Below are 23,169 nucleotides of genomic sequence, written 5' to 3' on the forward strand. Positions count from 1 at the left end.
GGTGTCCAAGTTTGACGCATACCCCATGCCCCGTGTGGATGAGCTTGTAGAAAGGCTGGGAACAGCCAGGTTTCTCACCACATTGGACCTGACCAAAGGTTACTGGCAAATACCTTTATCTGATAGCGCCAAAGAAAAAACAGCCTTTTCGGTTCCGGAGGGGCTGTACCAGTATAAGATGTTACCCTTTGGGTTGCATGGGGCTCCAGCAACCTTTCAACGGGCGATGGATAAAATTTTGAGGCCCCATAGAAAATATGCAGCTGCCTATTTGGATGATGTGGTAATTCACAGTACAGACTGGGGGTCCCATTTGGTTAAAGTACAAGCAGTACTGGACTCAATCAGAGAGGCAGGGTTAACTGCTAACCCAAAGAAGTGCTGCCTCGCAATGGAGGAGGTCAAATACTTGGGCTTCACCATAGGCAGAGGTCTGATTAGGCCCCAATTGAATAAAGTTGATGCTATTCAAAACTGGCCTCGTCCAGTGAATAAAAAACAGGTAAGGGCTTTTTTGGGAATTACTGGGTACTATAGACGGTTTATTCCTAATTTTGCGACCACAGCGGTGCCGTTGTCAGACCTTACCAAAGGGAAGCAGTCAAATGTGGTGAAATGGAACCCTGATGCAGAAAAGGCGTTCCAAGCGTTAAAAGTGGCTTTGTGTTCACAACCGGTGTTGATAACACCAGATTTTTCAAAAGAATTTGTGGTACAGACAGATGCCTCAGAGGTAGGGATAGGTGTTGTGCTGTCCCAAACCAGAGATGGGGACGAACACCCTATCATTTATTTGAGTAGGAAACTCAATGAGCATGAAAAAAGGTATGCCATTGTGGAAAAGGAGGCTTTGGCCATTAAGTGGGCACTAGATACCTTGAGATATTACCTCTTGGGTAGACAATTCAGACTAGTGACAGACCATGCCCCTTTAAAATGGATGTATGTAAATAGAGGCAAGAATGCTCGTGTAACTAGATGGTTTCTAGCGTTGCAGGACTTTAAGTTTACTGTCGAACATAGACCGGGAACACAATTGGCCAACGCAGATGCATTGTCTCGCATCTTCTGTTTGGGGGCTACAAGTGTTCCGGCCCCTAGGTCGAAACAGGGGAGGGGGATATGTGACAAGAACACTGGGATAGTGTTTGAGGGCAGGTATATTTGTCCCAGGTTCTTGTCTTACATGTTTTAGAAAATGTTAACTTCTAGGAAAAATGCTTTTTGTTTTGTCTGAACCTTTTCAGTTTGCTGTAAAAGCTGGGTAAAGGCTCTGAGAGAGAGATAAGGCGAGTTCTAGACATTGGGCCCAGTTCGGGTCTTTGGCCTCACAGAGGGCTAATCAGGGTTTCAGCTGTGTAAGTGTGTTATAGTGCTGCTAACCTGATTAGTATGGGCAGACTGCCTGGGAAGGCTGAGGGATCTGTGTGTGAGAGACACGCTTTCTGATGCAAGTGAGCTATACAGTATGTACTGAAGAACTCTGTGTTTTGTTTAGTGACAGTTAGGAATATCTTATGTTTAGTTAGTGCCGGACAGGCAAGGTATTTTTATTTTGGGGTTTGTTTTATTTTCTGTTTCAATAAAACTGGCCGGGGTCAGTTGTACCAGAAACTGGACTTGTGTTGTTCCTCAGCTGCTGCGTACTACCATATTCCCCAGGAAAAGGCGCCTTGCACCCCTACAGTGTTACACTGGTTAAATAATTCTGTTAAAGGTGTAACCAGCACATCTATTAGCTCTTTGAGTATCCTTGGGTGTATCCCATCTGGTCCCATTGATTTATCCACTTTTAGTTTTGAAAGTTCTATTAGGACCTTCTCCTCTGTAAATGTACTTTCATCTGCCTTATTTTTATGAATGTCCTTGCAACTTAACTGTGGCCCCATCCCTTCTTCTGTAGTAAATACTGAGCAAAAATAATGATTTAGGTGATATGCTATTGCCTTGTCTCCCTCCACCAAATGCTCACTCTCTGTCTTAAGTCTTATTATTCCTCCATTTGATTTTCTCCTTTCACTTATATACTTAAAAAAGTTATGCCCCCTTTATACTTATAGCTGAAATCTACCGTATATACTCGAGTATAAGCTGACTTTTTGAGCACTTTTTTGTGTGCTGAAAAAGCCCCCTCAGCTTATGTTCGAGTCAGTGGAAGAAGGGACACGGAGGGCACAGCGCGCGCCTCTCCTGTGTCCCTCCTGCGTCTCCGGCGGCAGCGGTGGGTCTATTAAATGAAGTACCCGTTCGTGAGTTTTGATTGGCTCATGAACCGGCACTTCATTTAACAGACCCGCCGCAGCCGCCGGAGACACATGAGGGACACAGGAGAGGCGTGCGCTGTGCCCTCCGTGTCCCTCCTTCACAAGACAGCGCGGGAGCGGCGGAAGATAAGTTATACCTGGCACTGGGGGAGCATATTTGGCACTTGGGGGGGCATATGTGGCACTGAAGGGGCATATCTGGCAGTATGAGGGCATATCTGGCACTGTGGGGGCATATCTGGCATTATGAGGGCATATCTGGCACTGTGGGGGCATATCTGGCAGTGTGAGGGCATATCTGGCAGTATGAGAGCATATCTGGCACTGTGGGGGCATATCTGGCACTATGAGGGCATATCTGGCACTGTGGGGGCTTATCTGGCAGTATTAGGGCATATCCGGCACTGTGGGGCATATCTGGCAGTGTGAGGGCATATCTGGCACTGTGGGGGCATATCTGGCAGTGTGAGGGCATATCTGGCACTGTGGGGGCATATTTGGCACTATGAGGGCATATCTGGCACTGTGGGGGCATATCTGGCAGTGTGAGGGCATATCTGGCACTGTGGGGCATATCTGGCAGTGTTAGGGCATATCTGGCACTGTGGGGGCATATCTGGCAGTTTGAGGGTATATCTGGCACTGTGGGGGCATATCTGGCAGTGTAAGGGCATATCTGGCACTGTGGGGGCATATCTGGCAGTATGAGGGCATATCTGGCACTGTGGTGGCATATCTGGCAATATGAGGGCATATCTGGCACTGTGGGGGCATATCTGGCAGTGTGTGGGTATATCTGGCAGTATGAGGGCATATCTGGCACTGTGGGGCCATACCTGGCAGTATGAGGGCTGTGTACAACTGGAGCTGCATTTCCTACCCTAGGCTTATACTCGAGTCAATACGTTTTCCCAGGTTTTTGTGGTAAAATTAGGTGCCTCGGCTTATATTCGGGTCGACTTGTACTTGAGTATATATGGTATATATATGTAAAAGGTAAATACCACTGACTCATTACAAAATCTTCTGACCCATAAGGCTGCACTTCCTTGCAAATGTTAGTTTTAGAGCAGTCCATTATTCAAATAGGGGAGCCAAACTCAGCGATGTTTGACAGTGTTTAAGGGTGGCGGTTGATGTGGCTCCACTACTTGAATAATGGAGTGCTGTGCAACTGCCACTGCAAGGAGGTCCATTAACAGAGCATTGTGTGCTCCACCCTCTGTATCACTGGCACCATGCATTCCTTATAGCCCTGGCTGGGTGTCTTATCTCTCCTCTGTGAGGGGGGAATCATCTCACCCCTTTTAACACCTTAGTGGGTGGAATTTTGAATGATCCCTTCTTTGTGGGTGCCTACGTCCAGGGATGGACTGGCCCACAGGGGTACACGGGCAAACCCCCGGTGGGACCCACCCTGGTTCCAGACTGTGCACTTTAATTATACAGTACGATATAAATATGTTACATTATACTGCACAGAATGATGGTGTATTTTGTACTGTGCATTGCTGTTATTAATCTGGTACATTGTCATATATGCGCTAGCAGCATTTACTATAGATATTTATCAATGGGCCCAGACCATGCATTCTCTAATGGTTAGCCAAGACTTTATGGGGGCTGGCCCCACCCATAAGAATGTTCCCCTAAAACTGAATCCCCCCGGTGGGCCCTTCATGCCCCAGTCCGACACTGCCTATGTCACAAAAGCAAGCTACTGTACAAATTTCAAGTTCCTAGTCCTTATGGTTCAGGAGATTTTGTGATGAGTCAGTGGTATTTGCCTTTTATATATATAGATTTGCATAGTCTATTGTGTAATAGTTTAAACTTAGTTGGGTTATGTTATAGCCATTAGTTTAACAGCCAATCAGACACTTTTCTTCCTACCTGGGTCTAAAAACCCAGGGTGGATGCATTCACGGCGATCGGGTCGCACACAGGAAAAACCCTGGTAAAGAGCAGGGTCATGGATCGGGATTTTGACCCAGGTCATTTCTGTCAACACATAGCAAAAACCCGGGACGATGCACGTTCAAGGGAAGCAACCCAGGTTTTGCTGTATACCTTAAAGGGGTATGATTGGTTGCTATGGTCTAGTGGATATTTTTTACCAAAGTACACTGTTAGTAAGTTAAGTATTTTATTGGTGAGAGGCAGTGAGCTGTAATTGTGTACATGAGAAAATATCACAGTTTCATAGTGGAAGAATCATTGTCCATAACAGTAAGAATAACTGACCGGGTTCCTGTCTATAGACAGACAGTTAAAAGATAGACAGTCATTAGTTAGACACTATAAAACGTGACAACACTGATCCTAGGAACAGAGCAATGGGTGGTCTTCACTTTGCCAGCGGTCGGGCTCCCAGCGACCAGCATACTGGCGCCGGAATCCTGACCGCCGGCATACCGACAGTTCTTCTCCCTCTTGGGGGTCCACGACCCCCCTGGAGGGAGAATAGACGCGCGCCATCATGCCCGCAAGGGGATCATTTGCGCTCGCCCAGCTGTCGGTATGCCGGCGGTTGGGATGCCGGCGGTTGGGATTCTGGCGCCGGTATGCTGGTTGCCGGGAGCAATAGTGTAAGTTATCACTCTGCTTCCAGCTTATCGCCAGGATGGGCTCTTATCGGAGGGCAAGAGGTTGAGGAGGATGCTAATAAATCTTTTTCATGCTGTTAATTTAGTAATTATTATCATATCATATCCACACCATATTTATATTGTGGTATGTGATAAATAGCCCCCAGGTCAGTTGGGTGTGGTATAGCTCATAGACAGTTAAAAGATAGACAGTCATTAGCGTTGTCACGTTTATATGGAGGCAGCTCTGCAGTGACAGGGAGCCAGGTTATGCAATGTGACATTATCATGCAGCACTTGGCTTTTGTCTCTGAAGAGGAGCCGGCAGTGCAGGCAGACCAGTATCTGGGGGCCACCCCAGAGGCAGAACTCTGGGAGGCAATGGAGTCATCTGCCGCCGGGGTCCAGCTCTGAAGGGGGGCACCTCTCCTCCCATTCTGTGACACCATGAATTAAGTTAATTGGTCGCTGTCACTGTCTTTTCAGTGGCCGACTTCCTCACTGGTCCCTGCACCTTACAGATCACACCCTCTTTATTATACACATTTTACAAGTGTCACACCCAGGATTAGAAACCACAACCTATTACACTGGAAGCAGACACCTTACTGATGAAGCTGTTTGCTCCTGTATAGGAAATATGAGAAGTTTAACTATATGAAGATACTTCTCTGACAATTACACGTAACTTCATATAGTTAGAATTCTCATGCTTCCTGTACAGGAGCAACTAGCTCTATCAGTAAAGTGTCTACCGTCAGTGTAACAGGTCATGGGTTCTAATCCTGGGTATTACTGATAAGAAATGTGTGATTTAAAATAAAAGATAAATACAGTATATAAATTTTTTTACAGAACACCACACACACACACACACACACACACACACACACACACACACACACACACACACACACACACACACACACACACACACACACACACACACACACACACACACACACACACACACCTGCGGGCAACTGGGACGAACTTGCACCACTGGGTCACCCACCATCTCAGGTAATGCTGAGTATGCACCCAGAGTGATGAAAATGGGGTAGGGTAGTCATGCTAAGGGCTGTTTAACGCACCAGGTATTACTGACCCTAGTTACGCCCCTGGCTAAACTGTTTCATTTCATCAGTTTGGTTTTGTTTACAATTTGGATATTGGTGTTTCTAAAAAAAAAAAAAATTTTGGTATTGAGATTTGCTAGTCTGTTTTGCACTGTTTTCCCTATAAAAAAAATAATAATAATAATAATAATAATAATAATAATAATAATAATTCATAATGGAGTTAACTGTAAACACACACAGGGGCTAATTCAGCCTACATCGCTGGTTTAGGGCATGCCTGCCTACCCTCCCGGAACGGCCGGGAGGCTCCCAAAAATCAGGTGGCACTCCCGGCCCCCTGGAAAGGTCGGCAAGTGTCCCTCAGCTGCCGCCAGCTCCCCCCCCCTCCCGGCCGCCCACAACGGAGCACCATGATTCATGCTGAATTACGTCATCGTATCCCCGCCCCCGCTCTCCAGTGCCTGTTTCCTCGGCACTGACTAGCGTGGGGCAAAGCACAATGATGTTTCTATGTCGCCACCACCTGAACACGCCCTCTCACTACCAGACACGCCCCCCCTGTTCGCCGACCAGGCTGACCCCTCCCGGATGAGGGGGCAGCAATATCGGCAAGTATGGTTTAGGGCCTGACATGCGGGGCGGACTAGCCCTGTGCTGGGCGTCCCCCCGCATGTCTGAGAAAATGATCGTAGATGTGCTAAATTTAGCACATCTACGATTAGATCTGCATTAGGCTCATAGTCTCAGCCTAGACAAAACAGTCATGAAAATGATTTGTATGGGTGTAGGCAGGGGCGGATTGGGAACAAAAAGTGGCCCTGGAAAAATTTGTACTAGTGGCCCCACTTGGGCAGCCTCAGAGATGTAAGGTCTAGCCATGGGCCATGGCAGCAGCACCCTTCCCCCAAGACATTGCAGATAGTGGGGATGTCCAGCATCAAGGGGAAGTTAAAAGGAAATAAAATTAAATGTTATGAGCACATTATATGATACACTTTTGGAATTTAGAAAACTATATAATTTTTTAGAAAGATATATTTTCTTGCTTATTACACCAACCTTATCCCAATCACTATTCACTCAATCTTATATGTCAGCCAAGCAGGCAGACAGAGCATACACTAGATCATCTGCAATCACAGTCTAAGTGGCAAAGTTATTTTCATGTATGCAAATTGTTTGGCATCTTATTCATTATGTCTATAAATACGACCACATGTCCTCATACTAAACAGGCCCCGCGGGTGCGCCGGCCCACCGGGAATCTTCCCTGTAGACCCTATGGCCAAACCGCCTCTGGGTGTAGGTGGCTCAAAAACAGTGGTATAGTAATAGGGGTCGTATAAGGTTATCTGAGAGTTCCACTGCAACATCATCATGATCATCATGATTTGGGGGAGACGGGGCGGTCTCCGGGGCAGGGGGTGGGGTAGGGTGGCATGGTCACACCCACCCACTGTAATGCAATCACACCATGCATCCTGTCCTGATTTAAAACTTGCTATTGTTGGTAGGTATGATATTGTTAAAAGCACCTATGGGAGGATTGGTAGGATGTTTGGAAGAAAGGAAAGCAATCACAATCTTCAAAATACTAAAGAGAAATAGTGCTTTAATCTGCACACTCAAACATATGTCAATTCGGGATGTAGTTATGTGTCCGGCGGTACACAAAACCGATCCTGACATCCCGTCGGCTCTCAAAACCCGACATTCGGCATGCAGACTAACGGGGACTATTCCCACTCGTTGGTGTCCATGCTGGCATTCTGCTGCCGGGATTCCGGCCGGCGGTAACCCAACCCGTCAATTCTATGGAAAGATGGATTAAGGCTTAAACTGACAGACTGAGATGTTACTGTAGGTACCAATCTAAGTGATATCTCTTTGTCACAACAGATGACATCCACAGAGTATCCAGGAGCAGTTTGAGCAACATGTGTAGTAATAAACTTATGTTTATTCCAGAAATGATACAACAATATTACACAGTTTACACTAAACACTAAGGGCCTGATTCTGACAGTACGCAGTGATGTCAGATGCAGTGGAGCAATGTTTTTCATATGCGCATATGTCTGAGTCGCACTGCACATACATCCCGATGGTGTTTGCACAGAAACGTAGACGCAGTAAAGATTTGGATGCAGTGATGCAAACAGATGTTGGGGTATATTTACTAAGGTCCCGATTTTGACCGAGATGGTGTTTTTTCTTCAAAGTGTCATCTCGGGAATTTACTAAACTCAAATCACGGCAGTGTTGAGGGCATTCGTATTTATTTGGAAGTGCAGGAAAAAAATTACGAATGAATACACCATCGGTCAAATACGCCTGTTATTTGGTAGAACTCGGTCATTTACTAAAAAGTGTAATTCACAAACACTGCCGGCAATAGCCAAACACTGCCGTGAAAAAATACAAAGTGTAAAAAAGTGCTAACAAAAAACAGACCTGCTTTTTTTTACTGTGTTCTGATAGGCATGCACGGATCCATGAGATCCGTGCATGTTTATCAGTGGTCCTGGTTGAAAAAATATGGGAACAAAATTGACAGGGGTTCCCCCATATTTAATCAACCAGCACCGGGCTCTGCGCCTGGTCCTGGTTCCAAAAATACGGAGGACAAAAAGCGTAGGGGTCCCCCGTATTTCTGAAACCAGCACCGGGCTCCACTAGCCAGATACATAATGCCACAGCCGGGGGACACTTTTATCTTAGTCCCTGCGGCCCTGGCATTACATACCCAACTAGTCACCCCTGGCCGGGGTACCCTGGAGGAGTGGGAACCCCTTCAATCAAGGGGTCCCCCCCTCCAGCCACCCAAGGGCCAGGGGTGAAGCCCGAGGCTGTCCCCCCCCCCATCCAAGGGTGGCGGATGGGAGGCTGAAAGCCTTTTTGACAATTTTTGAATATTGTTTTTAGTAGCAGTACTACAAGTCCCAGCAAGCCTCTCCGCAAGCTGGTACTTGGAGAACCACAAGTACCAGCATGCGAAGGAAAACCGGGCCCACTGGTACCTGTAGTACTATTACTAAAAAAATACCCCAATAAAAACAGAACACACACACCTTGAAAGTAAACGTTTATTACATACATCCACACCTCCATACATACATACTTACCTATGTTCAAACGAGGGTCGGTCCTCTTCTCCATGTAGAATACAAGGGGTACCTGTTGGGAAAATTATACTCACATAATCCAGTGTTGTTGGCTCCTCTTCTGGTCTATTTGTAATCCACGAACTTGGCAAAATAACAAAACGAACACCCGACCACGCACTGAAAGGGGCCCGATGTTTTCACATGGGACCCCTTTCCCCGACTGCCAGGAACCCCCCCCTGACTTCTGTCTAAGAGGGTTCCTTCAGCCAATCAGGATGCGCCACGTCGTGGCACCCTCCTGATTGGCTGTGTGCTCCTGAAGTGTCTGTCAGGCAGCACACGGCAGTGTTACAATGTAGCGCCTATGCGCTCCATTATAACCAATGGTGGGAATTTTGCGGTCAGCGGTGAGGTTACTTTCGGTCAACCGCTGGCCACAAAGTTCCCACCATTGGTTACAATGGAGCGCATAGGCGCTACATTGTAACACTGCCGTGTGCTGCCTGACAGACACTTCAGGAGCACACAGCCAATCAGGAGGGTGCCACAACGTGGCGCTCCCTGATTGGCTGATGGAACCCTCTTAGACAGAAGTCAGGGGGTGTTCCTGGCATTCGGGGAAAGGGGTCCCATGTGAAAACATGGGGCCCCTTTCAGTGCGTGGTCGGGTGTCCGTTTTGTTATTTTGCAAAGTACGTGGATTACAAATAGAAAAGAAGAGGATCGATCTACACTGGATTTTGTGAGTATAATTTTTCTAACAGGTACCCCATGGATTCTACATGGAGAAGAGGACCGACCCTCGTGTGAACATAGGTAAGTATGTGTGTATGGAGGTGTGTATGTATGTATTAAACTTTTACTTTCAAGGTGTGTGTGTTCTGTTTTTATTAGGGTATTTTTTTAGTAGTAGTGCTACAGGTACCAGCGGGCCCGGTTTTCCACCGCATGCTGGTACTTGTGGTTCTCCAAGTACCAGCTTGCGGGGGAGGCTTGCTGGGACTTGTAGTACTGCTACTAAAAACAATATTAAATTTTTGACAAAAAGGCTTTCAGCCCCCCATCCGCAGCCCTTGGATGGGGGGGACAGCCTCGGGCTTCACCCCTGGCCCTTGGGTGGCTGGAGGGGTGGGGACCCCTTGATTGAAGGGGTCCTCACTCCTCCAGGGTACCCCGGCCAGGGGTGACTAGTTGGGTATGTAATGCCAGGGCCACAGGGACCTATATAAAAGTGTCCCCCGGCTGTGGCATTATGTACCTGGCTAGTGGAGCCCGGTGCTGGTTTAAAAAATACGGGGGACCCCTACGCTTTTTGTCCCCCGTATTTTTGGAACCAGGACCAGGCGCAGAGCCCGGTGCTGGTTGTTTAAATATAGGTGAACCCCTGTCACTTTTCCCCCCATATTTTTTCAACCAGGACCGGCTCAAAGAGCCCGAGGCTGGTTTGGCTTAGGAGGGGGGACCCCACGCATTTTTTTTAAAGATTTTAACAATGATTTTTATTTTAATAAAGGTCCACAATGAAGCCCAGCACGGATCTCACAGATCCGGCCGAGATTCATTGTGTTAAAGTCGGCAGTGTTTTACAAGTCACTCACGTAAAACACTGCAAAAAAATACGAATGACATCGACATCGGTAAATACGAAAATGCAGAATACGACAGCTTAGTAAATTAGTCGTAATAAATTCAAAAAGTTGCAACTTTACACTTTCGATGTCTTTCGTGATTGAACTTTAACCTCAATCGGGAAAATACGAATTTTAGTAAATATACCCCGTTGTGTCTTATGGAAGTGTTGCAGGTGTGACGCCGAAAGAGGTTGCGTACAGAGACACTCAACTGCTCACATCTGCGGACACTGCCAGAGGACGAATGTACAACAGGGAAGAGTTTCAGGCAACTGCACTGCAGCAGAAGATGTAAGGACGAATGTTACTCAGAATTAGCCCCTAATACTTTATAATTGCTTATGCAACTTTGAGTGTAATCATTTATCCCAATTAGGGAAGCTGAACTCTAAGTTAATATGGTTTGAAGCACTAAAAGCCCAATTCAATTCTTAGAGATGTGCCCTCTGTTTTGCTGCGCACATATCTGCAACTGAGACGTGTATGACTAAATGTAATTTCATACGGTTGGGGCAAGCACAGAGCAGGTGTATGTTCAACTCTGCGTTGGCCACAGTGAATCCACAGGTTACACTAATTCATCTTTTGTATGTTATCCCTGATCTTGTCATAGCTGAAATATATACTGTACAGGCTTATTTCTCAATATATGATGAAAGGGCTGATTTTCTATCACGGCTTATTGCAGTGACAGAAAAACACCTATTACAAAAGTGTAGCAATAAAATCTCAGAGAAACTGGCCGATGGGAGCATTAATGCTTATCACTTTCTCAGGACAATCTAGGGGTATATGTGCTTGTGTGACAAGGCTACATGACTGACACATGTCCAGCCTAGGCTGGGGCTTTAAGTTTACGTCGTGAACAAATGAAGATTAAAAATGGATAAAACTGTACTATAAAGATAAAAAAAAAGAAAAAAGAAATAATGCTTATTGAAAAGATAAAGCATTTTTTTTTAGTTTATATTCTTCTGACTTCACCACTCTGCATTGCATGTGGGAAATTATCACCTGTGAGATCCAGTAACTCCTAAGGTGCTTAACCACTTGCCTATTATAGTCACATCAGATGTGACCCCAACAGACTGGGCTTTCCCGGACATGGTCGCATCTGATGTGACCAGTCAGAAAGCTCACTATGCGGCTGCTTAAAGAGAATCTTCCTGCAGCTGCCGCACTCAGGAGAACCTCCTGGCCCATCTACCTCCTGGTTTCTTCCCCCAGTATCCGCAGTGCAGACAATTAATGCTGTTCAGGGAGCCCCGCAGCACCCCCAGCCCGCGGGCGCAGAGATTAGCAGCCGCTGGGGAAATGTAAAAGAAGCATCCGTCACTTTCCCTGTGCACACCCAGCATGTAAAGAGAGGAGCTGTCGCCTGGAAAATGTAAAGTCGCAATCATCAGTAGATATATCGATTACCGATGTTCAAAATGATCGGAATGACTAATATTTTATTATGATGTAAATATGTATGTCTCCCAATGTATAAAAAAGTATAATCAGGGCAAAATTTGAAAAAACCTTGTCCAGATTCACCCAACCACATCACATTCCTATGAAAGTTTTAGGTCACAACCTTTTGGCAAAAATATCGGGACAGTCCTACATTTATTTTTTATTTTTTTCATCCAGCTACAACAAGCCCTGTTAGATAGCACGTAGGGTTACAGTTTTGCATTAATAATTACTAAAACCATGTCCTACCAAATCTGCAGCTTCACAGCTGGAAAAAGAAGCATGTGACTACGGATTTTCTGTAGGATAGAAAATAGGGTCATCTTTTCTTCTTCATACAATAGAATCAGATTTAGTCATGAGCTTGTCCCTTATTAATGAACGGTTGGCTGGGTTAGTTCATATTGTTAGCACAGTAAGAAGTAAAAGCTGTCCTAAAAAGCCAACATTGCTTGTGAAAAAAATATATTGCAACATCCATTCCTATGTTGATTCAGTCTGTGAAATAACATTATCTAGAAAAGAGCAAGTTAACATTTAATAACATAATGGGTATTATACTGTATTTTGTAGATATCTATTCAAAAGATAATTGTCTAAATAGTAAATGTTGTTGTTCAGTCAACCAAAACTGTATTTTCATGTTTTTTTCTTTTTCAGACTAATTTTCCCACCATTCTACCAGAATCAGTGATTCTTAAAGGACCACTACACTATAACTTGGTTTATATAAAAGCGCTACAGTGCTAATAACACTGACAAACATATATGTAAATGTTTAAGTACCTTATCAGAAAGGTAAATATTTGAGATAGGTTTCGCTTGTGCTTCTGTGTATTTTCCACATAACTCACTTGTGGCAGTAACTTTTAGCCACTTTTGCAGAAAATGGCTGATAACAAAAGACAATGGCCCTCATTCCGAGTTGTTCGCTCGCTAGCTGCTTTTAGCAGCCGTGCAAACGCTAAGCCGCCGCCCTCTGGGAGTGTATCTTAGCTTAGCAGAAGTGCGCACGAAAGGATCATACAGCGGCTACAAAATAATTTTGTGCAGCTTCAGAGTAGCTCCAGACCTACTCCTAGCTTGCGATCACTGCAGACTATTTAGTTCCTGTTTTGATGTCACGAACACGCCCTGCATTCGTTCGGCCAGCCATGCCTACGTTTCCCCAGCCACACCTGCATTTTTATCTGGCACGCCTGCGTTTTTTCACTCACTCCCTGAAAACGGTCAGTTGACACCCAGAAACACCCACTTCCTGTCAATCACTCTGCGGTCAGCAGTGTGAATGAAAAGCTTCGCTAGACCCTGTGTGAAACTACATCGTTCGTTGTAATAGTACAATGCGCATTGCGCCGCATACGCATGCGCAGAACTGCCGTTTTTTTTGCCTGATCGCTGCGCTGCGAACGAAAGCAGCTAGCGATCAACTCGGAATGAGGGCCAATAGCTGGTAGTAAGCTACATAGAATATATATATACTAGTGTTTATCAGCAGTTTAGCACGTATGGATGTCTGATATTGTTTAGTAGTACCAATTTTACAAAGACAGTAGTGCCATCTAACATTGTGATTATTGTATACATTGATCACAACATTTCTTTGTAAAATAATATTTGCCATTTTTTCCTTCAGGAATTTAAACAAAAAGATGCTTGGGGCTACTAACTTATAGTATATAATACAGTGGCGTCACAAGGGGAGTGCTGGGGGGGGGGGGGGTGGCCCACACCTGGGTGTCACCCGCCAAGGGGTGACATCAAAGTGCCAGATCCTGCTCAGTTCAGAAGCTAGGTGCTGCACTGTAATATTACGTGCAGCAACCCGGCTCCTGTCACCTTGTAGAAGCTGGCACTGAAGAAAGGCCACTTCTCCCGGACCACCGAGGTGACAAAAATGGGGGTCTGGACGCTTAGTCACGCAAAGCCATGCCCTTGCCCCATGAAACCATGCCCCATCCCGCAAAGCTGCACCCTTTTTTGCGCCCGGCCGCACTGGGTGTTTTACAGGTGAGTGATGCCTCTGATATTACATATACTATGTCAAACAGGTGTGGTATGTTATGTCAACATTCAGAATGTCAACACCAGAGTATATTTCTAGTTAACACTACAGTTTAACCAAGCTGTTCCCAGGGTCACCATCAGGGGGGTACTGGGGGCACAGCTGTCCTGGGCCAGGCCTCTCTAACAGAGAGGAGAGGGCCTGGACTGCTTCTGGTGTCGTCCGCCTGCCATGGTCTGTCCCCATCCGTCCCCATCTTTCTGCCGACGTGCCACATTGAAAATGTTCCTCCAAAAATGCTCGCCACCTCAGACGAGACAGTCATTAAAGATACTAGAGGAGGTTCTAGTACATTTAATAACTGTCTCCTCTAAGGCGGTGGCCATTTTGAGAGAGACATTTTCAATAGCAACAGCGGCAGACCCACTGTGGCAGTGGCTGGGGGGCTGATAATGAGCAGAACCCCTTGACGATGAACTGAACCCCTGACAATGAGCAGAACCCCTGAAAACGAGCAGGTACTGCAATAATTACTGTGTGGGCATAATATGGCGACAAGGGCATTAATGTGGGGACATAATATGGTGTCAGAGGCATTACTCTGTTGGGCGTAATATTGTGATGGACAAAACTGTGGGGGCATAATACGGTGTCGGGGCATTACTGTGAGGACTTAATATGGTGCAAGGGGCATAATATGGTGTTGCTCCGTATTTGCATGGGATTTTTTTTAAATATACATTTCTTTTTATTTAATGTGTGTGTGTGTGTGTGTGTGTGTGTGTGTGTGTGTGTGTGTGTGTGTGTGTGTGTGTGTGTGTGGATATATATATATAGATATATAAACAGTGGGGGGGGAGGTGCTGTCTATTTTGTTAGTTCCGGGCCCCACAATTTCTGATGGATGGCAGCTCTGGCTGTTCCTCACCCTCAGTTGAGCCCATGGGACTGTAACCTCACAGATCAATACAAAGTTTCAAGTTCTGTTTTGCAACTCTTGGGTCAAGAGTACAGTGACGTCATTAACGTTCCTACAACTGTGACCTTGTATTTGCTAAATATCATTTTTATAGAGACCTGTATATATGCCAGACTCAATTTGGGAGCTACTCTACAATAATGAAATAATGTAGATTTTCTGATTGTTTTTTTTAGATATCTGTGTAGTACCGGTCAGCTTGTTGACATTTAGAAAGCTGACATCATCTAAATGATGGCATTCAGAATAACGCTATGGATGTTAGGTCGACAACCAGTACGTCAACATATAATCAGATCGATTGGAACAATGTCAACACATTCAGAATGTTACATTTACCACCAGAACGTCGACATGTTTTTTTTTTGTGCTGTTTAAGAGTAGGTTTAGGGTTAGTATTAGGCTAAAAAAAAGGCAAAAAAACATATGTCAACATTTTGGTGCAGACATCTTAAATGTCAAGGTTCTAACATGTCGGCATTTTAACCATGGTGATCTAAGGACATGTCTACATATTGGTAGTTGACCTAACGTTCATGCCGACATTCTGAACCTGTTGACCTTCTGAATATCAACTAGTCATCATACCACACCCATCTGTGGTATCTCTCACAATAGGTCAACACACGTCAGATTATACAGTTCAGCGTAAGCTATTCAGGTGTTGCATAGTCAAGACTAAAGAAGATCAAAATCTGATCATTTTTTTCTGTTGTTATTTATGAGGCTCCACAAATTTCTGCAGTGCTGTTCAGCTCAAAAGATTTTACATAAAACAGTGTAAACAGAATAGCATATAAGCATTGTTACAACTGTAGGCATAATTATATTTTATACCTATTGGCTGAGATAGTGGACCTAAGGAGCGGGATGAAACAAGTGGAAGGAGGGACCTGCTTGTGAGAGCTCACATTCTATAAAGAAAGGGGAAGGAATGGCATTATTGGGGGAGATACAAGGGGTTGAGGATGAAGGATGGGAAACCAGGTCAAGCAGAGATATGATAGGCTAGGGTGAATATAGGTGAGTTTTTGGGGAGTGTTTGAAGCATTGGATGTTGGAGGTGAGTCTGACAGAATGAGGGAGAATGTTCCATGGGATGGGGCTGTGTGGCTGATTGGAGAAGGTGGGAGGCTGTGTGGAGGGAAATGAGGTTGAATATGTAAGAAGGAGGGAAAGGTAAAAAAGAGCTTTCTAGTTTAGGGTGAGAGTTTTTTTCTCTTTATATAAGACATTAGCATATTAAGACAAACCGACAATGCAAAAACATAGCAAACCTAACAAAACTGTACAAACAATCCAAATAAAGCACTATACAAAAAAGAGGAAAACAGTTACTCTAAAACTAGAGTCTATGATAAGGCAATGTTATTGAAGTTTTATTATTTATCCTGTGACTGAAATATAAGGGATAAGAGGGGAAAAAATTAGGAAAACAAGAAAGCTTATGATGGCCAGCCAAACATGAGCCCAAAGAGAGTTACAGAAAATAAAAGAAGAATTAGAATTAGGGTGTACCAGGGTTCCCATATTAGGTGAAATTTGTTAACTCTGTTGAGGAGTAGGTTTTCTATACACTCCAATCTTTGTAATACATGTTTTGCGATACACACATATGTGGCCATGTCCCCTCTCATAGCACTGGGGCACTACGAACTTTTACAGCCCATGCGTTTTTGCACAATGCATTGCTTGTTCCCCCATACTCACTTTCATCCAGGAGTTATGTGGGCACATCAGGTGCGCTTCCTAAATGTGTAAATCCATCTAAATAAGTCCACATGAATGATATCCTAAGATTAATAGGAAATGCGAGTCAAGTCATTATCAACTTGAATGCAGCTATAAAACTTTTGGTGATGCTATCCTACGTGAATGCTGCTAGCATGATTAATTAGACAGACATATTCGTAAGGTGGCTAGGTATACAGTAATAAATGCTTATAAAACCTATGTAATAGCATTACAAACACATGGATGAACAAGTCAAAAAGAAGTCACACTAGAATGATTTTCCTGAAGGTCACACAGCATCAAAGTGAAATGGTGACTGTGATGTGTTTTATAACAGGGAAAGTCAGTATATATATAAATCCATATGACAGGCTATTTTTAAAGGTTGAATGGCACAAGGCTGTATATAGCTACTTATTTATTATAAAATGTCAGTTGTCCAGATAGAACTGTATAAGAGAAATTGATATACTATAGAGGTGATAGTAATTTATCAGTTTGGGCAGCATGGATTATGTAAGGGTTAGCATTACTGCCTCTCAGCATTCAGGTCTGGAGACAAATTTCCACCATGGCCGTAAAGGTGCTCACACACCAGAACGATATCGCTAAGATGCCGCTGACAACGCGCGGAAGTGTTACTACCTCCATAGTATTTCATTTTGTTCTTTAACAATACATCTTCACAGAAGAAATACATGATCAGGCGTCAGATGCTGCATACAACTTTGAGCAACTACAGACTATTTAGAGTTACATAACACACATAACACAGAAACATACTGTAAAACATTTTTTTTTATCCAGAATATTGTGAGTTTTAGGGGCATATTTTTTAAATAACACAAATTTGTGTTGTTAAATATGATCTCCTATAGCCGCTATTTGCAGTGATATGGTGCTTTGGGGCATTTTACAAGAATCCCCATTTGGGACATCCAATGAGATGCTATCCTAGGGAAGAAATAATAGTTTAGTGATAGCTTTCACAGTGTAATAAATAGGCTCCTTAATTCTTTGTGATGTCTATGCAGAGCCATTTCTAGCGGTGGGCGAGCTGTGCGATCACATGGGGTGCCCGCCACGACAGCTGCCAGCTGCTATCCTGCTCTCCCTCCTGTAGTACTTCGCTTGGGGGGTGGAGTTTTGTGAACTGACGCAGTTGCATCATGATGTCACCATGCAACAACGTCATTTTGAAAAACTCCGCCCCCGAGCATATTACTCTGGGTGGGAGGAGTGGGAGCAGATAGCAGTGCTGGTGGCCTAGCGCCAACAAGTATACACCCATGGCAATGAGCATTACACACCCCTGGCATTAAGCATGAGCAACAAGCATGACACCCAGAGCATGAAGCCCTGGCAATGAGTATTGAACACCCCTGGCAATGAGCATGGATCCCAGTCCATGCACTCGCTAATGATTAGCCAAGCCTCTAAGCATGGGCGTTCCCCCGGAAGGCCCTTCATGTCCTAGTCTGACACTGACTATGGGGGACAGTGTGCAGGAAGAGTGTGTATTGGAAATACAGTGGTGGTGGTGGTGGTGGTGGTGGTGGTGGGGGGGGGGGGGGGGCGAAACGATGACTATGTGTGGAATTGCTATTTGGACAGAGTATGATGGAATTACTGTGGAGGGCAGTGTATGGTGGAATTACAGTGGGAGACAGTGTGTGAAATAACTATGGGGGACAGTGCGTGATGGAATTACTGTGGGAAACACTGTGTGGAATTGCACATGATATACATCTGCCCCACCTGCAGTGCAACATGGTTTTGCCCAGTTGCTAACTTTTTGGGTTTGCTAACACCTCTGAATAACCCCCTAAATTCCCATGGCTGTAAAAAAATAGGCAGCAAAATAAGGATCACCATATGACAGGCAATTAGACACAAATGAAACAAAACGGATATAATGGACAATTGTTAGCAATGCAGTAATAGATAAACAGTTGGCAGTAGTTCTCTTTAGTAGTTAAATAGACCACTTTATAGAGATGAGCGGGTTCGGTTTTCAGAAAACCGAGCCCATCGGAACTTCCAGTTTCCGAGTGAATCCAAGCAGCGGATCGGGTTTTCCTGCCTTGCTCGAAATCCAAATTGATGCAAAATATCATCATCCCAGCATCAGATTCTTGCATCTTGGATTCTATATAAGTCCCTCCAGCTGTGATTCAAGCATCATTTCACACTGTCTATGCTGCTGTGCTGTGTCCATCCACTCAAGTGGCTGTGCTGTCTCCAATGGCTGCTGTGCTGTATCCATCCACTCAAGTTGCTGCTGCTGTGCTGTGTTCATGGACTCCCTGTTTCCAGTGGCTGCTGCTGTGTCCATTCACTCCCTGTGTCCATCCACTAAAGTGGCTGTGCTGTGTCCACTGGCTGTTGTGCTGTGTCCATCCACTCTAGTAGCTGCTATGTCCATCCTCTCTAGTGGCTGCTTCTTTGCTGTGTTCATCCAGTCCAGTGGCTGAGCTGAGCTGACCTATCTGTCCACTCCAGTCCCCTTAGTGTTAATATTGGCCAAGCTAGATTCACCATACAGGTAGATAGCAAATCATTGTTTATCACTGTTTTTTATAGTACAGGAATTATTACTAATCTGTCACACAGAGGTGTTGCACTGTGACTCTGCATGCCATACTCCATTGCTTTCACGTAAATATAGGCAGTATGACTTTGCAGTGTCAGTTATCATTTGCGAAAATATGAAAAATGTAAAAAAAGTTAAAAACTTTGTACAACCTGTGTGTGCTGTCCCCAAGTGCATTCATAGAAATATAAGCATTTTGACTTCACAGTGTCATTTGTCATTTACTGAGAAGAAAAGTAACAAAAACGTAAAATAAGTTAAAAGTATTCTCATTTCTTACAAATGGTTGTGTGTGCTGTACCCCAGTGTATTTGTCCATGTACATATAATAGCGCTGTGACTCCACGCAGTGTGAGCAGAGCTGTGAATTAAAGAATAGAAAATATATATATATATGTTCTGCTGTTTATACTAAGTCTGTGTGCTGTACCCCACTGTGTTTATTCACATACATTTAAAAGTGCTATGACTCCATGCAGTGTAAGCTGAGTTGAGAATTAAAAAAAGAAGAAAAAAAAAAAAAAATATATATATATATATATATATATTGTTCTTTTGTTTAAACTACATCTTTGTGCTGTACCCAGTACATTTGTTCACGTACATATATAAGTGCTGTGTTTCCACAGTATGAGCTGAGCTGTGAATTAAAAAAAAAAAGTAGAAAAGAAAATATTGTTTTATTGTGTTAGTTGATATGGATAACGATTAGTTGAGAGAAGAGTATCAGCAACCAAATACTAGCACTGCAGTTGCTGCCAATCATGACAGTTCTAAAGGTGGTCCAGGGTGGAAAAAGTTTAGGAAAAGACACCTGAAATCAAAATTGTTTACAATGTCAAAAAAAGTATAAAGGGGTCACCATAAAAAGTGACAAATTAGTGCCCAAAAAAGAGCACTAAGGCTCAATTTTTGTGTTCACAAATTCCTAAGGAGAGTCTAGTGATGTCCATGTTAGCTATGTTTGAGTCTGACATTTCTCACACTATCCTCGTAAATATGCCTCTTTTTCCTCCATCCACCATTTCTGCACCATCTGAACATGTGGGAAGCAGTATAAGTAAAGATAGTGGTGAGGACATAATAGAAATTAAGGATGCTTGTGTGGAAGTGGAACAGGATGGTGGGATATTTGTATACTACAATATATATTTTTTGACACTGAGTATGATGCTGTTAATGATTTTTTTTGTGTAAGCCAGTCACCAGTGGCTGCAGTTCTTGCCCATGATATAAAGAAAGTGATTGTGATGCCTGGGCATAAGACCGAAAGAGCCACCTCTTGGGTGTGGGATTATTTTTACCCAAATCCTGACAATGTTTTTGAAGGCATCTACTGTATTTGTGAGGCCAAAATTAGTAGAGGTAGGGACATTAACCATCTAGGCACCTCCTCCATGTTATGTCATTTTCAGTGAGTTTATTAAATGTATTTTACAAGATTATAATGTAATTCATACCCTTATCCTCAACCTCCTTAGTGATTGGAGGTAGTCATTCCAAAAAATTGGTTTGTGGGGGTCCAAACAAACCAAGCACTTCAGAAAAGTGTCAGTCCCTGTCTCTGAAGTGGTTGATTTGTTAAACTGTGCATGTCCTTCATAAAAGATGGTGGGAGGGGCCAAGGAAAATTCCATCTAGCAACACTTTTGTTTTAATAATGAGCTGTATTTGTGGGGACATTGAGAATGGTATTTGCATTACTAATTTGCAACACATTTTTAAACAGATATACATGCTGTTTGTGCCGCTGCTTTATTGCTTAGTTTAGCCAGCCAACCTTTAGCCAATATTGGTGAAGAATATTGGTGGTCATTCCGAGTTGTTTGCTCGCAAGCTGCTTTTAGCAGCTTTGCACACGCTAAGCCGCCGCCTACTGTGAGTGAATCTTAGCTTATCAAAATTGCGAATGAAAGATTAGCAGAATTGCGAATAGACACTTCTTAGCAGTTTCTGAGTAGCTCCAGAGTTACTCGGCATCTGCGATCAGTTCAGTGCTTGTCGTTCCTGGTTTGACGTCACAAACACACCCAGCGATCGCCCAGACACTCCTCCGTTTCTCCAGCCACTCCCGCGTTTTTCCCGGAAACGGTAGCGTTTTTTCACACACACCCATAAAACGGCAAGTTTCCGCCCAGAAACACCCACTTCCTGTCAATCACATTACGATCACCAGAACGAAGAAAAACCCTCGTAATGCCGTGAGTAAAATTCCTAACTGCATAGCAAATTTACTTGGCGCAGTCGCATTGCGAACATTGCGCATGCGCAGTTAGCGGAAAATCGCTGCGATGCGAAGAAAAATACAGAGCGAACAACTCGGAATGACCCCCCTTGTGAGCGGTGAGGTGGTCCAAATTGACTGTAAATGACTGTAAATTATTGTGATTGAGGTTAATAATACTGTAGGAACAAAAAAGGCCCACATTTTGTGATTTTAGCAGTTTTTCTCAATTTAATTTTAAATAAAAAAATAAATAAAATACAGATCCAAAACCTAAACACCTGAGGGCGGTTTTGACAAAACCAAAACACAAAGTTAATATAGATCCAAGACACAGGGGTCGGTGCACATTTTTAGTATCAATGTATCATCAGAAAGCCTGTACAGTGACATATCTTGAACACAGCATAGCTCATATTGAATGGCAACTTCATAGAGGTGCACAGGGGTAAAAGGAGCAATATTGCTGTACTGTACTATAATTTCAAGTTAGCTCTGCAGCCACACAGGACTCGGACTTGAATCGGCCCCTTATTATAGTCTTTAATTACAGACATTAAGGGAAGAGGGTCAATAAAAAGAAACGCAGATGAGAGTCAGGCTGCACATATTAATTTATTACAAATATTCATCCAGCAACCACATATTTGCATAAGTGGTACACTTTTGGAGATGCTTGCTTGAGATTGTACATTCCTTCAAATATATGTAAGCTGTCCACTAAGGATCATATTTATTAATTATCGGGTTCTAGACCTGATCACATCCCTTCTTTTTTGTGACCCCCTTGGTATATGCGCGGTTTCCTTTACATTCTGAAACTTGGTTAATTGCACAATAAACCTATGGGGGCTGCTTTTCTGTGGTAATATGTGAGACTGCAGCAGATATCTCCATTATCTGCTGCAGTCCCCCTCCCCCCCTTCTGTCTTAAATACATTCAGGGAATACTTAATATTTGTGGGTACCCCTAAAATAGGGTGTTTTAAGGGGGTTATCCACAAAAATGTATTGATAAACAGACCCTAAAGTTCCAGGGAAAGCAGTTTTCCTCCTGTCACATGTGAGGATTATTTTCAATATTTGTAAAAATTCTAACCAAAGGGGAGGCAATCGTGTAGCCAGCTGTTGGGATCCCGGCAGTCAGGATACTGACGCCAGAATTCTGACACCAGGTGAAATACCGGCGGTCAGGATTCCGGATCCTCTATCCACGCCACCACCCGAGGGGCAATAGATTAATAGTCGCCACCGGGCCTGAAACGTGGTGAGCGCATCGAGCCCCCGAGAGGACACGGTGTGGGGACTCTGGTGTCAGACTGCTGAACACTAGGATCCCGACAGTTGGGATATCATACGGATTCCCTTTGCAGATGAATGGTAGAGGTTTCACCCCAACAGTATGTTGGATGCCAGAAAAGATGGCAACATCACTTGAATAAGACCATATTGCAAATCACTGTGTATTTATTTATGGCATATAATACGTGTTGCATAAAATATT

The sequence above is a fragment of the Pseudophryne corroboree genome, chromosome 11, assembly GCF_028390025.1.
Source record: "Pseudophryne corroboree isolate aPseCor3 chromosome 11, aPseCor3.hap2, whole genome shotgun sequence".
In the NCBI taxonomy this organism is placed as follows: domain Eukaryota; kingdom Metazoa; phylum Chordata; class Amphibia; order Anura; family Myobatrachidae; genus Pseudophryne; species Pseudophryne corroboree.